Genomic DNA, 16,806 nt, shown 5'->3' on the forward strand with positions numbered 1-16,806 from the left:
CAGTCTCTCAGTTGTGTCTGATTCTTTGCAATGCCATGGACTGCAGCATGCCAGGCATCCCTTCATCATCTCCTGGAGCTTGCTCAAACTCATGTCCATTGAGTCAGTGATGCCATCCAACCATTTATTTCTCTGTTGTCTCCTCCTCCTGCCTTCAATCTTTCCCAGCATCACGGTCTTTTCTAATGAATCAGCTCTTCACATCAGGTGGCCATAGTATTGGAGCTTCAGCTACAGCATCAGTTCTTCCAGTGAATATTCAGGATTGATTCATTTAAGATTGATTGGTTTGATCTCTTTGCAGTTCAAGGGACTCTCAAGAGTCTTCTCCAACACCACAGTTTAAAAGGATCAATTCTTCAGCACTCAGCCTTCTTTATGGTCCAACTCTCTCATCCATACATGACTACTGGAAAAACTGCCAGTTCAGTTCAGTTCAGTGGCTCAATCATGTCTGAATCTTTGCAGCCCCATGGAAGGGCAGCATGCCAGGCTTCCCTGTCCATCACCAACTCCCAGAGCTTGCTCAAACTCATGTCCATCAAGTCAGTGATGCCATCCAACCATGTCATCCTCTGTCATCCCCTTCTCCTCCCGCCTTCAATCTTTCCAAGCATCAGGGTCTTTTCTAATGAGTCAGTTCTTCACTTCAGGTGGCCAAAGCATGGGAGTTTCAGCTTCAGCATCAGTCCTTTCCGTGAATATTCAGAACTGATTTCCTTTAGGATTGACTGGTTTGATCTCAAAACCACAGCTTTGACATATGGTCTTTTATCGGCAAAGTAATGTCTCTGCTTTTTAACACACTGTAAAGCAATATAAATTGTCTGAAATCAGTGTTATTGGCTTTGATTAACCTGACGTTGGCCATGGGATCACTGGGAACCAGCCCCTGTTGCCAGGAAAATGTGATGCTTTGAATGACCAGTACTGGATTACTTGTTGCCTCTGGAGTCAGGGTAGCATTTCTCATAAGGGACAGTAAAACTGAGACATGAGAGAGAACAGATCTGCACAAAGTGAAACTGAAAACAGTTGTCAAAATAAGATGGATGGATATTGGCATTCTACCAAACAATAACATATCAACTTTTCAGTTATCCATTCTACTTTTTCCTATCTTTGCATGTGTTCCACTTCTTTTTTTTCTTCCAGTTCTTTTAGCAAGCATGTTAAATAGTCAGTTTCTGGTTTGGGGCAGATCATTTGCTTCTGAGCAATCATCTTACATCTGACTGTTCCGTATTCATTGTTGAGTCATGCACACACCCCTTGGCTTTGTTTTATGTATTATTACATTTAGTTGTTGTTGTTTTCTTCAGTTGCTACTTTGAAACATTGTATTTCAATACCTACTACTATTACTATATTTGTTTCTTTCCTTCATATTGCTCAAATTTGGGTATAGATATTGGAATGTTGAATAAGTAGCCAGCAATCATCTAAGAAGACTTACTTTTCAGGTAATACTTTTGGTGGCAAAATGGTGGCAAAACAAACAAACAGTGCTTCATCATAAGCTGAGTTCATAAACATGAAAGAATTAAGAGTAAAAATAATAAATTAAAATGATTGAAACATCGCCCTTTAATCATTAGACTCAACCTCTTCCTCATAAAGCCTTTTTATATGTACAATTAACAATAACAAATTTATTGGAGTTTTGTCTCTCCTTTATGACAATGCCCACTGGAGCTGGTAATGAGCAGGAAAATGATTAAGAGGCAGGTAGCAGAGAAGCTAAGGATATGAATCAAAGAGCACAAGCTCAATAGTGAGAGCTAAATAATTGATACCTTGGTGGAGGCAATACACAAACAGGACACGAATATACAAAGCAAAATACTATTGTTACTAATGGTCTCATGTTACCAGCTACCATACAGCAGGGATGACTTTTTATATTCAGTTCTTACAATGATACATGTTTTTGAGCTAGGAGATTCTTAAATGCATTTTCCCAGAGGTCTTTGAATATATCTTTTTCATTCAGTGAAACAGTCATGAGATAACAATAGAATGGATAACTAAAGTCTATCATATCTTTACTTCAGCAAAACCATTATATACTCCTATTGACTTATTAGTAGACTGTGATTTCTACAACTGATAATATCTGCATAAGGAACTTCAGAAGATAAAGTAGAGCAAAAGTAAGTCTGTATGTCCCTCAGCTATCCATGTCCTCTCCAGTAAAACCTACTATGACCATTTTTTTCAGTTACTATAGAAAATCTAAGCATATGCAAATACAGGTACCACCACAAACATAAATGTGTTATATAAACATTTATAAACACATTATTATGCACCTTACTTTTTGATATATGTTAAACATTTTGAATGATTAAATTACTAATAAGACCAAGTTCTTGATATGAATTCTAATGTTTGGAAAATATTTTACTGTAACTGCCACAATAGTAGTCATGAAATAACTAAACCAAAATAGTTGGTCAATAAACACGCGAAAAGAAATGCAAAATAAGAATCAACTGAGAAAAACATTTTATCTATTGAATAAGCAAATAATAATAGCAAGGATAAAATAATAATGAAGCCTATAATATGACAATGCCTATAATGCCTCTAGGCAATTGATGAAGCCAGAAATCTGATTTTTCTGTGATTTCTTTCTTTGCTTCCTCCACATTTAAGTTTTCACTAAGGCCAGCTCTGTCATCCTCTAAGATATACATATTAAATTTCTTCAGAGGATATAGCTAAGTTGTAAATAGATTCCTGACCCACAGAAACTATAAGGTAAATATTTGTTGTTTTAAAACACTATGGTTTGGGGATAACTTGTTATGCATAGATACATAACCAATACACATTGAATAACACCTTGTTTTTACAGTCATGGTCCTTTTTAAGCACTGTAATTGATTATTATAATATTTATTTACTGTTTATTCTCCCCTCTTTTTAACTGCATAACCAGGAGAGCAAGGTCCTTGTATGTTGGGTCTGAAAAGTATCTGTAGAATTTATCACAGTTCATGAAATTTATTTGTTGAATACAAGAATAAATAAATACAATAATATTCTGTTGTGTGGCTGAGGGTGTGTAAACTGGCATATGCTTGTCTTTTGTAGGTAAGTCTATGACTTTATATCTTTATATCAAAGGTCTTAACTATGCAAACTCTTTGATCCAGTGTTCTAATGTTAGGAATTTATCCTGGGATATAAAAATTTTGCTAGAATAATGTTTATTGTAGCTGGGTCTCTAAAAGCAAAATAGTGTAAATAACCTGTGTCTAACTATAGAGGATTAAACTACGGTGCATCCTTTGTATCCATTAAAAACCACATATGTGTTAGTTGCTCAGTCGTGTCCAACTGTGTGTGACCTCATGGACTGTAGCCCACCAGGCTCCTCTGTCCATGGGATTCTTCAGGCCAGAATACTGGAGTGGGTTGCCATTTCTTTCTCCATGGGACCTACCCAACCCAGGGACTCCTGCATTGCAGGCAGATTATTTACCATCTGACCACTTGGAATAATGTTTACTGTAGCTGGGTTTCTAGTAACAAAATAGTATAAATAACTCATGCTTAACAACAGAGGAGTAAATTGTGGTGCTTCCTTTGTATTCATTAAAAATCACAAATAGAAAAAGATTTATCAATGTGGAGCATATTTGCTATATGTTGCTGAATGATGTAAGCAAGTTACACTTCAGAACTATAACAATGCCTCATGTTTACTGAGGATTAAATGTATGCCAGTCAGTATAATATACACATTTCATGCATGATCTCTTAATGGCATATATATATATATATATCTCAGAATAAGTGAGTGAGTGAGTGAGAGTGTGTGTGTGTGTATGTGTGCATGTGTGTATAATAGACCTGGAAAACATCTGTAAGTATATACCACTAAAATGCTTACAATGATTATCTCTGAAAGAGAAGGTGGGATCCTTATTTTTGCTTTTTGTTCCTTTCTCTCATTTTTCTATAATGAGAAGGAAGTTAAGGACAAAAAATTGCCAAAGGGAAAACTGCCAAATGATAAGGATCATAGATATCAAAGCTAGAAAATGGAGCCAGATAGACAAAGAGCAGAGCAATAGATCAGGGTGTAGGCTGCCATCCAGGACATGCCTAGAACAAGGAGCTGTTGCTAATAGTACTGCTGGGATGTGCTGCCACTTTCCTAGGATAACAGGGATCCTGTGAAGTCTAGGGAAGACCCTGGGTGGTACCTTGGCTAGGCACTGATCAGGCATTTGTGTTCTGTCTAGACCAAACTGCCTTGGTCCAGTGCAGCTTGTCCAGATGGGCAGGAGGTTCCCAGGTCTGAGGGGCTTTCAGTGAGGTGTCTGTTCTACTAAGCCCTGCTGGTTTGTGGAACCTGATATCTGGTGCCCACCACCCAAAAGGTAGACATTGTGCAGACTGACACTTTAAGAACATAGCCTGTGTCACCTACCTACTCTGGTTGCCTTGGCTTTTCTGGGATGCAGCGTTTAGATCCCTTGTCATCACTTGCCTGGAGACCTGATTCAGATTTGGCATCCATTGATGGAATTTTCTTGCAGTGTTGATTTCAGGCAGGGCCAGGTTTCTAGAGGCATGGACACTGAAACTTCTCTTGCTAGATTACTCTTGCAGCATTGGCTGCAGTGGTGGTGGAGGGTTAGGTGGCATTAGGATAAGGGTTAAAGCTTTCAACAGTTGGAATGCCGAAGGCTCAGCCGTGGGCCAGGTCCCCCGTTGCAGCTTCCAAGGAGGTCTTTATCAGACTGGTTACAGTGAAAAGGTCATGCATAACCACTGTTTGTATCTGGAAAATCACAGGAACAAGTGGACATTCTTGATTGTTCTTTCTTTCCATGGTTAGTGATATTTGTGTTGTTCTAAGAATTCTACTTCCAAGCTTTTCAGTATACTATTGGTATTAGTGCAGAGATGGTATTGTTCACATTATGTTCAGAACATTCCACATCAGGAACTTGTAGAAAAGATCTCAATGATGTATATCAAGATGTCAACATTTACAATTTGGTTTGGTCTAAAATTCTTAGAATCAACTTTAAGTTGTGTTACATAAAGGAAATCTCATTAAGACTATAGCAGATGTGTGTATATGAGGGAAAACCCCAGACTTTTCTCTTCTTTCCCCAAAGGGATGCCATAGGGTTTAATGAGCTTTAAATATACATCTCTATCTATGTGAATCTGAATATATGCCAAGTGAATATACTTGCTGCTTCCCAGGTGGCTCAGTGGTAAAGAATCTGCCTGCCAATGCAGGAGATGCAGGAGACACCGGTTTGATCTCTGGGTCAGGAAGATCCCTCCCCTTGGAGAAGGAAATGGCAACCCTCCAGTATTCTTGCCTGGAGAATCCCATAGACAGAGGAGCCTGGTGTGCTACAGTCCAAAGGGTTGCAGAGTCAGACATGACTGAGCACGCATGCACACAATGTGAATGTACTTGCTGAGCAGAAATTTGCATGAGAGGCAGAAGCAGCTGCCTGGAATAGTCTCCTGTGGCTAGTTTGTGCCAGCAGATTTCCCAACTTGGATTCCCCATGGCACTGTCTCGTCACATGGGAATAGATTTATCTCAGGAATTGCTGGCCCACTGGATCCGTGTGTAGATAAAATAGCCATCTGATACCTCTGAGTCTACAAGGATCAAAAATGGATGTGTCTCCCTTCTAGGTTTAATTACAAGAGATACGAAACATGTGCCTCCCATCTGTATGTGGAATGTGATGAGGGTGTGAAACAAGGCCTGGCTTGCTTCCTTCTTCAGTGTGTTGGGTGACATAGGGACTGGCCCCTTAGCAAATGCGCCCACTGCCACTGTTCTACCATTGCTGCCTAGGCAGTGAGTGCAACCTTCAGGCACTCTTTCACCTTCAGGTTCCGTCCTCTACTGCCACAGTCGTTAGGGAACAGGCATAAAGATCAGCTCCAACTTCAAGCAGCTCCCTTAGAGAATGGGAGGGAAAGGAAAAAGGTAGGATCAGCAAGGTCCCCTGGGTCTTGAACAGACTGGGTCATGATGCTCGGACAGGACTGGCAGAGATATTTGACCAAATTTTCCATATAAGTATTGTTTATGCCAATGCGGGGTTGCTCGTTGAGCCCTTCAGTACAAGTCTTTCAGCCCATTCAGGTGAAAATATCATTTATTTGGTCCACACATGCCATTTCCATTGGTCAGCAGATGCTGTGGATGATTTATTTTAATTTGAGTACCAACTGGAAGCAAAGAACTATATATAAAAAGCTAATCTTTTCTGAGTAAATGTATATTTTTCATAAACACCCCTGGTAGCCTAAAACTGTTTATTTGTGAAGACATTAAAAATTAAATGGCTGTTCCACAGAAAATCAGTGTATCAGAATGAGACCTAAAACTAAATCCCAAACACCTAATATTGAGACTTCTACCTGGCTAGATTATTGACCACCACATAGCATAAATTTGTCTTATTGATCTAAGTAAGATGGAAAGAGATGAGATTTCCTGGAAAAAGAATGGTTATTTCTTTAGTATCAATATTTTTATTTGACATCTGTCAAGTCAAACCCACATCAGTTTCTAGTCATTCCAAGTTACTAAAAACTATTGTTTTATGTTATCATTTTGGAATGCAAAATCATCTGTCTTTCTGGAAAAATTACAATATAGCATGTTTACTCACCCTTCCCCATGATCCAGCTCTATTCATCTTGGGGGAAAAATTCTTATAAAAAAAATCTAGGTCATTATAAAGAAAAATGGTTCTTCAAAGCTCCATTGATTGCCAAAAAAACTATTACTGTGGAAAGAGAAATCTTCAACTACTCCTAAAATAATTGACTGGACATATGTTATGTGTGACCCAATGGCACTAAAAAGAATTTCATTTAATCAACAAAATAGATCTTTCACATAAAAACTGGCCTCCTATAATGACATATAGTAATCACCAATTTTATAGTGGACTCCAATATTTAAAAAGCCCTTCTGAAAGCAATTGGCTTTTAAGTGGTCTCTTTTTTTTTACATCATCAGACTCACCTGCTGTCCAGACTAAATTGTCTTGGTCAGCTGCAGTATGGTCTGGATGGGCAGGAGGTCCCCAGGTCAGAGGAGCTTTCAGAGAGACATCTGTTCCACTAAGCCCTGCTGGTTTATGTGACATGGCGCTGCTTGGTGCCGACCGCCCAAGATTAAGACAGTGCGCGACTTGAACTAAAAGGATGACCACATGCAACTATTTGGAAGAGATTTTTTAAAAAGTAGATTGACATTTAGGAACCTTTGGCTAGAATCCAAGAAGGTCACTTTTTTTTTTTTTTTTTTGCCTTGGTTTTCTTATCTAAAAAATGAGAAGGGAATTGAATTGGATAATGCCTAATTCCCATCTCACTCCTAAGATGCTATGATTTGATTAATGCACATGAATGCCTGTTAATGTCAGTAGATGACAATGTGTTTATGTGTGTCCATCTGTGGAGGCATTTTCATTTTCACCCAAAGTGAGGTTCCTTATATTATGACTTTCAACCTGTTTCAGTTTATGAATTACACTCATTATTCAAATAAGAACTACTCAGTCTGAGCGCGTCCAGTCTTTCACTTGAAGTTATCAGAGATTGAAATTTTGTGAGCAAAAATTCTATCAACAGCAAGGAAAGTCAAGAAATGTAGGATAATCTCTCCTCTCCTGTTCACAGGATACTCTTTGAGAACACGGCATTCCTGATCAAGCTGAGATTTCTTGTGATTTGGGAAGTAAGGGAGGAAAAAAAGGGTGATGGTATGTGCTCTGAAGGGACTGGCAGCCTGCAACCATTCAGAAGTGAAAAAATGAAATTAAAACCACAAAAACTGTTAAAACGAGAATTATGAAAACACATTGCCATTAAGCATTATAAACAGTCAGTTGAAAATAATCAGAATAATTTCTGTATTAAAATCAAGATTATCCATTATCGTTCCCAGGCATATTTGAACAAGGTTTATAAAACATATATTTACCTTGATTTTCTCAGTATCCTGACCCTGAAATTGCCTCTGTGTTTACATGTGGCTATTAGATCAATTACTTTTCGTTGAATCTCTTTCTCTTCCCCCCATCTTAATGGTTCAGTTAGGCTCAGTTGGTCACGTTGGTAACTTATTCAACCTAATTCAATAAAAAGACCATTGAAATAATGAAATCAGCTGTTTTACAAAGAGGTCTTCCTTCATTGGAACCCAGGATAAAGGTTCATTTTGTGTCTCTTTATTTAAATTTATCAAAATTTCTCTGCTTTTATGATGGCAGACCATCGAACTCTCAGAAAAGCTAGTTTCTTCGCAGATTGCCAACGAAATACAAAATTGCCTTTACTATTGAATGAAGTTCAACCTATTTTTAACTTCACTTCTTTCTTACACATACTATTTGTTATATCTGGGTATAGAAGAATATTTGAGTATATTAATCTCAGTGCTTTTCTGTATGTTTCAAGTGTTTCATAATTTTAAAACTCTTCAAAAAGATTTGATAAAGTTCTGTTGTAGAATCTATCCAGAGAAGACTAAAGTGCTTGCTTAGGGGCAGGGATGGATTAGGAGGTGAGGACTGAGAAGGTATGATGAGTGGATAGTGAGGGAGGTGGGGTAGTCTGATGGTCACAGGAAACTGACTTTGAAGGGAGGGGGTGACTGTCCAGGAGGACTGAGCGGGTGGCCAGCCAGTAGATGCTAGCCGGGCACTGTTCGAGCGTCTAGTCTCTGTCAGTGCAGCGTTCCCTAGAAGGAGAACTTCCTGTTGCCTTCTTCTCAGGGCTGGTGAGAACTTTTGCTCTGACACCTTACTTGTCACAAGCCAGGTGTGAATCACACAGACTTTGCATGGTTCTGTATGATTATGCCAGATGGCCATCTCCCACACTGACCCAGAGTGGTTGGAAATAGAAGGGCCCTGTCACTGAATGGTTGGAAAATACATACATTCGCCCCATCCCCCGATCTCCCCCATTTCTCCCTAAATTCTCTTTGCACCCTAACTACTATTCTTAAACCTGTTACTACGAAGACACATGTCCTCCAAAGCCAGCAAAGAATCAAATACAAAAGCTATTTGTTGGCAAAAAGAAGTTGTTTATCTCATGCACAGTGTTGGCAATGGTGGTGAAGCTAGCATTTTTCTCACTGCTAGTTGGATGGCAAATTTGGGACAACTGCCAAAAAGTGTCATGAGCCTTAAAAGCACTATACTTTCTGACCTAGTGATATTTTATTCTAAAAAATATCAGAAATGTGAGCAAGTTGTTCACAGAAGTACTGTTCATAATACAAATTGTTAGAAACTGCTTAAATGTCCAATAATGGTGAGATGTACAAATTTATGTCATTAGATTCATACAATGGAACATTCTACAGCTATTAAAAATCATAGAATAAAAGTCATCCCCTGAAAATGGTTTAAAATTATAGTAAGGAAGCATATTTATTTGCAAGATAAAAATATTCACAAAATATTTTGTTCAAGGAAAAGAATAGGATACATTGTAGTATATATATATTAGTTCCAATTTCATAAAATGTGTACACTGTGTGGATCACAATAAACTGTGGAAAATTCTGAAAGAGATGGGAATACCAGACCACCTGACCTGCCTCTTGAGAAACCTGTATGCAGGTCAGGAAGCAACAGCTAGAACTGGACATGGAACAACAGACTGGTTCCAAATAGGAAAAGGAGTATGTCAAGGCTGTATATTGTCACCCTGCTTATTTAACTTATATGCAGAGTACATCATGAGAAACGCTGGGCTGGAAGAAGCACAAGCCAGAATCAAGATTGCTGGGAGAAATATCAATAACTTCAGACATGCAGATGACACCACCCTTATGGCAGGAAGTGAAGAAGAACTAAAAAGCCTCTTGATGAAAGTGAAAGAGGAGAATGAAAAAATTGGCTTAAAACTCAACATTCAGAAAATGAAGATCATGGCATCCGGTCCCATCACTTCATGGGAAATAGATGGGGAAACAGTGGAAACAGTGTCAGACTTTATTTTGGGGGGCTCCAAAATCACTGCAGATGGTGATTGTAGCCATGAAATTAAAAGACGCTTACTCCTTGGAAGGAAAGTTATGACCAACCTAGATAGCATATTCAAAAGCAGAGACATTACTTTGCCAACAAAGGTCCGTCTAGTCAAGGCTATGTTTTTCCAGTGGTCATGTATGGATGTGAGAGTTGGACTGTGAATAAAGCTGAGCACTGAAGAATCAATGCTTTTGAACTGTGGTGTTGGAGAAGACTCTTGAGAGTCCCTTGAACTGCAAGGAGATCCAACTAGTCCATTCTGAAGGAGATCAGCCCTGGGATTTCTTTGGAAGGAATGATGCTAAAGCTGAAACTGCAGTCCTTTGGCCACCTCATGCGAAGAGTTGACTCATAGGAAGACTGATGCTGGGAGGGATTGGGGGCAGGAGGAGAAGGGGATGACAGAGGATGAGATGGCTGGATGGCTTCACTGACTCAATGGACGTGAGTCTGAGTGAACTCCGGGAGTTGGTGCTGGACAGGGAGGCCTGGCGTGCTGCGATTCATAGGGTCGCAAAGAGTCGGACACGACTGAGTGGCTGAACTGAACTGTACACAAATGACAGAAATATTTCAAAATGCTATTACCTCATAATTTTAATTCATTTTTCATTCATTTCTATTTTGCAAATTTCATATAATAAGCACATTTCAATTTCTAGAATAACAAATAGACTAGAAAAAATTTTGTACACTAAAATTATAAACATATTCTGTATTCTTCAATTCACTTTTTAAACATTTTTAAAGCTTTTTATATTATGTTGTAGTATACCTGATTAACAATGTTGTGACAGTTTCAGGTGGACAGCAAAGTGATTCAGCCACAGATTATGCATGTATCCAGTCTCCCCCAGACTCCCCTCCCATCCAAGCTGCCACATAACATTGAGCAGAGTTCCCTGTGCTATAGAGTAAGTCCTTGTTACTTTTTCTTTTTAATGATAGACATTTCATGGAGACAATGAATTGGTCTAGGATTCAAGAGACTAGGACTTTCTTATAACATCTGCCTCATGTGTCTCTCTGGTCCCCAGATTTTTCATCTGTAAAACTGGATGACAATACAAACCTCAGCAAGTAAGTTTGTATGCCGAGTCAAAGTTCAGCATTTGAGGTCTTAAAATCCATCCCTTTTTTGGTTTTCAGTTTCTTTTCCCTTAGTCCCTCATAGAAGCCTATTAGTTCACTCTTCTCCTGTGAACCCCACTCACCTGCTCCCATCCCTGCAAACCTTCCTCTCATTCTATGTAAACAGCCCTGCTTCCTCTTCCTGTACTGTCATTGTTCCCATCACCCCATAGACTGTGATAGTCTTGCATGCACACATGCTAAGTCACTACAGTCATGCCCGACTCTTTGCAACCCAATGGACTGTAGCCTACTAGGTTCCTCTGTCCACGGGATTCTCCAGGCAAGAATACTGGAGGGTTGACGTGGCCTCCTCCAGGGGATCTTATTGACCCAGGGATAGAATCGGCATCTTTTAAGTCTCCTGCATTGGCAGGCAGGTTCTTTACCACTAATGCCACCTGGGAAGCCCCTGATGGTCTTGAGGTCAGTTCTAATGCTGTATTCACTTTTATCTCATTAGTGCCCAGCAAAAAGCCGGACACACTATCAATAAATATGTGTCTCATGAATGAATAAAGGAGAATATGTGTTGTGAAAGCAATCTGCAAACAACAAAGCTATAAAGAAAGTCTGTCCTACGTTATACACACAAAGATCTTAACATTAAGCATCTATTAGCAAAATAATACAATATATAGGAGGTGAATAAGAAATCTGAGATTACAATGGCCATTTGTCAATTTGACTAAATATTCTAGAGGTGTTAAAACAAATGAAAAATTTTCCTAGCCTAAACCACAAGGAAAGTCAAAACAAAATTGATATGTTTGAGTTGCAGTTATAAAGAAACCCTCTAGAATCCACTAGAAATAGTATATCATGAGAAAAAAAATGTATAAGGAATAATGTATAAGGTACTTTGTGAGAAAAGCTCAGGTGACGCCACCCTCATACTATCATGACTGCTAAATATGCTCAAAGTCAACAGTGCAAATTAGAGCAAGACACAGAGTGGGATCATCAGTGCCAGTCTATTGTTATGAAAGCTAATATAACATGGGGATGCACTGGCATATGCCAATGAGCATAAAATGCTGTGATGGCCAGCAAACCATCTAGAAGCTCAGACCAAGCCAGGACCACAGAAGGCTTTGTCCCATTTGGGGTTTTATATTTTTTAAGTGATTGGGAAAGCTGGCAATGAACCAGAGAAGAGCAACAAAAATAATTAGTGTTGGCAAATGGACCTACAGGGAACAAAAGGAAAAAGAACTTGGAATTATTTGAGCTGGAGAAGAAATTGCTGCAGGGTGACCTCATAATCATTTTCAACGGATGAAACGGTGTTATAAGGATAATAGGTGTTGGGAATGGAGGGTGCCAATGAATTAAGCTCTTCTTCACTTCCGGTTTTCAAATTTCCATAACCAAATTGAGAGCAGACACAGCAATAAGGTGAGAATTCAAGGGTAGAATGAGCTTTACTACCCTGAACTGTTATGCTGTTTTATATTAGAGGATATAACTTGGACCTGAGACCCAAGGACTGTGTTCTAATACTTTGCTGATCACTCAATTTCCATGACTGAACTCCGACAAATCTAAGCTCAAGACACAGTCAAGGATTGAGTTGGGACTGCAAAGCAAGACACTTACCCACAGGTCTCTGGATGCTTATAGTCTACTTCACATATTGCTGTTGTTCAGTCACTAAGTCGTGTCTGACTCTTTGTGACCCCCTGGACTGCAGCACTCCAGGCTTCCCTGTCCTTCATTATCTCTCGAAGTTTGCTCAAACTCAGGTCCACTGATCGGTGATGCCATCCCACCATCTTGTCCTCTGTTTCCTTCTTCTCCTCACATACAGTTCAAGGGAAAGAGAGAACCAAGAGACCAGGTGACACAAGAGCGGTGATTTTGCCCCAGTTGCACCAAGAAGAAAAGCTGTAAAGATTGAGATAAAAGTATCTTCCCCTAGTGCTTTTTTCCAGGAGGCAAGCTCAAGTGTTCTTCATTCTAAAAGCAATGAGGAGTTGAGTAACAACCTTTACTCCTCCTCAACAAAAGAGCCCAGCGATCCCCAATTTTAAATAGAAACCCACTTATCAAAAGGCAGTTTTCTCTTGAAATTGACAAGAATGCTGAATATTTCTGAAAGAATGACAGAGCTCTCTAAAGGACAGTTTGAAAATTTCTCTGGAGATCTTCCAGCTGTTGTAATCATTTGATCAACATTACCCAAAGTGTGTTTCTGGGCAACAGTGGTTTCATGGGGTGTTAATAGCGAGAGATTACATGGAAAAGTTTCTGTGATCAAGTCCATTTGAGAACTCTTGTTTAAACCAAGTTAAATCATATTTTTACTGAAGGTCATAATAAAGCTTTTAACTTTTAGTAGTATAATATTTATTGTGAATCTCTCATTTTCCAGAATCTTTCTTCATCTCCTTTTTTTTTTCTTTTTCTTTTGGCAGGGTGTATAGCTTGGCTTGTGTTTTATGAAATATGCTTTGGAAAATGTAGCCTTAGATGTCTTCATTAACTTAACATAGAGACAGACAAAAAAGTTGGACCTTTTCTACAAGCCTCTTCTGGCTATACTATTTCATGACTAAGTTTGGTGCCATGACTCATCTTATTACAAACTGCAATAGCAACCTTTCACCACACTTAAACCTACAAGTGAGTGGTGCAACTTTTTAATGGAGATGAGACTTAGACTAGAAGCTGACTACCTCTCCTTAGTAGACAATACAGTTTTGTATCAACATTGTATAAGGACAAAAGTACAGAGAAACACATCACCCTGTTTCATTTATGAATGCTTTCTTTTTTAAATCTGTATTTAGCAGCAGTGAGATGTTGCTCAGATGCTAAGTAGTATCCGACTCTTGCCACCACATGAACCATAGCCTGCCAGGCTCCTCTATACATGGCGTTCTCCAGGCAAAAATACTGGAGTGGGTTGCCATTTCCTTCTCCAGGGGATCTTCCTGACCCAGGAATCAAACCCAGGTCTCCTGCATTGTAGGCAGATTTTTTACCAATTGAGCTACAGGGGAAGCCCCTCAGATGCTTGCAGTAGGGTGCTAATGTGCATAAGTATGATACTAAGCAGAGGGACTTCATTTCAGTGCCATTAACAAGTGTCTTATGCCTTGACTTAGGAGGGACCCAGCAAGAGTGAAGTTAGAACCAGGTCAATTCTTGGTTGCTTATACATAACAAGTCATGGTGTGGCTTTCTCTATAGGAACATCATACCATTCTAAGGAAGGAAAAAACGAAATTCCCCTCCCAAGGAAAGGATATAATTAACCCCAAAAGGCCTGTGTGATCTTTTGCTCTGTTTTATAGAAGAGACTCGTGACAACTTTCGGCTTCTGAAAATGTTCCCTTGAAAGTTTTCTGTTCTTCTGGATAATGAAGTGGCATCTGAAACAACATCCTCCATTCAGTTTGGCACTTTGGCAGGAAGTGGCTGACAGAAATTGCTTCCATAGGCAGGGAAACCCGCTGAGGCTGCACGACCGTGGTGGAAGGAGGGCTCTCTCAGCTGCTTTCAGGGCTTTGCAGCTCGGTTGGTTAGTCCAGAGGATGGTAATTAAATGATCCCTTCAAGGGAAAGAACTGCTTCAAGAAAAGCAAGATTTATGAGTAAATTAGGATAGGGCCGCCACAACTTGGGGGCCACATGCTGCAAGTCACCTGGAGTGCAGACTATTCCCTGCCTCAGAGGCAGACCTGAGCACCTCCGAGAAAACCCAGAGTCTTATTTTATTTCTCGTGCAGAGCTCCAAGTTTCTGACAACTTGCCCCACTGTCAGCAAATGTGTGTACCACCTTTTATAAGAGTGCACTGAGAATGAGAGGGCAGATAATATTTCCAGCTCTGACGTACTTGTTCTGGCTATATTGTTTGGAATGTGCCATTTAGATGGAAGATTTATCAGCCACTTTGTCAGTTCTGTCAGTAAGGAACTGGATACGGGGCCCGTCTTGGATGAAGTGCTGAGAAACAGGCATCTGAGAGATAAATGAAAAGGCAAATAGATCCCAAGGATAGGTAAAAGCTGGCCACCCATTGCTAGGCACCAAGATAGCCAGGTCTGCGCGCTGAATTTTGCCCGAACAAACAGAGCTAAATATACACATATTTCTGCTGTCTACCAACCCTCAAGCCTTCACCTACTTTGCTGAGAATCTTAATGCTTTCAAACAAAGCTTGAGTCCTGAAGCATAACCCATGTCTACATAAATACTAGACCTTCTACACAACCAGAATTCATCTGGTTACCAATGACCTGGAATAAATGAAAGGAACTAGGTCATGCAATGTCCTCTTCACAGCATAGTTGCAAATAGCAGCAACAAGGACCACCAGCCCAGGCTGGGAATGTTTCAAGGAAGTATTTATAGCTTATTCTAGGACTTCAGGGAAAGCAATTTTTTAAAAAAATGTCATACTGTAAATAGATAACTAGATAAATAAGGAATAAAATGTTTTTAAAAATCACAAATAACGCTTTTCTTCCCATACAGACACAATCTATTCATAACAACTGATACTTAGCAATGTTCTCCAAAGCCATGGAGCATGTAAATCATTTTCATCCAAACAAGCTCTCCCAGTGGGAGGGTTTTCAAGACTCTCAGGAGAAAAGTAAAGATGGTTAAAGAGACAGCAGTTGGCCAACTGTGCCATATGTAAGGAAAGATGAGAAAACAGGGATCACAGTATCCTTTGGGCTCTTCTGGATCAACAATCCTACTTTGAGACACTATCTATAAAAATAAAAGCACCAAACATATGAAGATGTATATTGCACAATTGTGTATGATAGCAATAAAACTGGAAACAATCTGAATACTCATAAATAAGAGAATAATTAAATATGTTTATATTGGGGTTTATTACATAACCACTAAAAAGAAACATGTTATTTTTATCCCAGTTGCCTTTAAAAGATTTCAACAACATGTGGCTAGGTGGGAAAAACAACAAGCAGAAAAGTACAAGGAATATAAATTCATTCGGGGGTAAAATAGCAAACACATTATGTAATGTACTCACATATGATTGATTAGGAGAAAGATGTGGATGGAAAGAGGAAAGAAAAGAAAAGAACAAGTGGTGGTGGTTTAGTTGCTCAGTCGTGTCCAACTCCTGCGACCCTATGGACTGTGGCCCGCCAGGCTCCTCTGTCCATGGGATTCTTCAGCCAAGAATACTGGAGTGGGTTGCCATTTCCTTCTCCAGGGGATCTTCCCAACTCAGGAATGGAACTAAGGTCTCCCACATTGCAGGCAGACTCCTGCATTGCAGGTGGATTCTTTACTGATTAAGCGATGAAGGATACCACAAAGGTAAAGAATGTATTAAAAAGAAAGTTGCTCATGAAATTTAAAAAAATTCATATTATATGACCATTTTAAAATAATACCATGTAGTAGGTATTTATGCAGAGAAGGCAATGGCACCCCACTTCAGTACTCTTGCCTGGAAAATCCCATGGATGGAGGAGCCTGGTAGGCTGCAGTCCATGGGGTCGCGAAGAGTCGGACACAACTGAGCGACTTCCCTTTCACTTTCACTTTCATGCATTGGAGAAGGAAATGGCAACCCACTCCAGTGTTCTTGCCTAGAGAATCCCAGGGACGGGGGAGCCTGG

The 16,806-nt window shown here is 39.6% G+C and overlaps 1 pseudogene; it reads right to left on the minus strand.

Moving 5' to 3' along the window:
* The window catches only part of LOC147380231 (histone-lysine N-methyltransferase SETMAR-like), a 44,148-nt pseudogene that overhangs the window by 20,148 nt on the left and 7,194 nt on the right, over positions 1 to 16,806 (minus strand).

This window comes from Bos grunniens, chromosome 1 (assembly GCF_055505025.1).
Source record: "Bos grunniens cultivar Pamir isolate PY7600 chromosome 1, Bosgru_T2T1.0, whole genome shotgun sequence".
NCBI classification, from domain to species: Eukaryota; Metazoa; Chordata; class Mammalia; order Artiodactyla; family Bovidae; genus Bos; species Bos grunniens.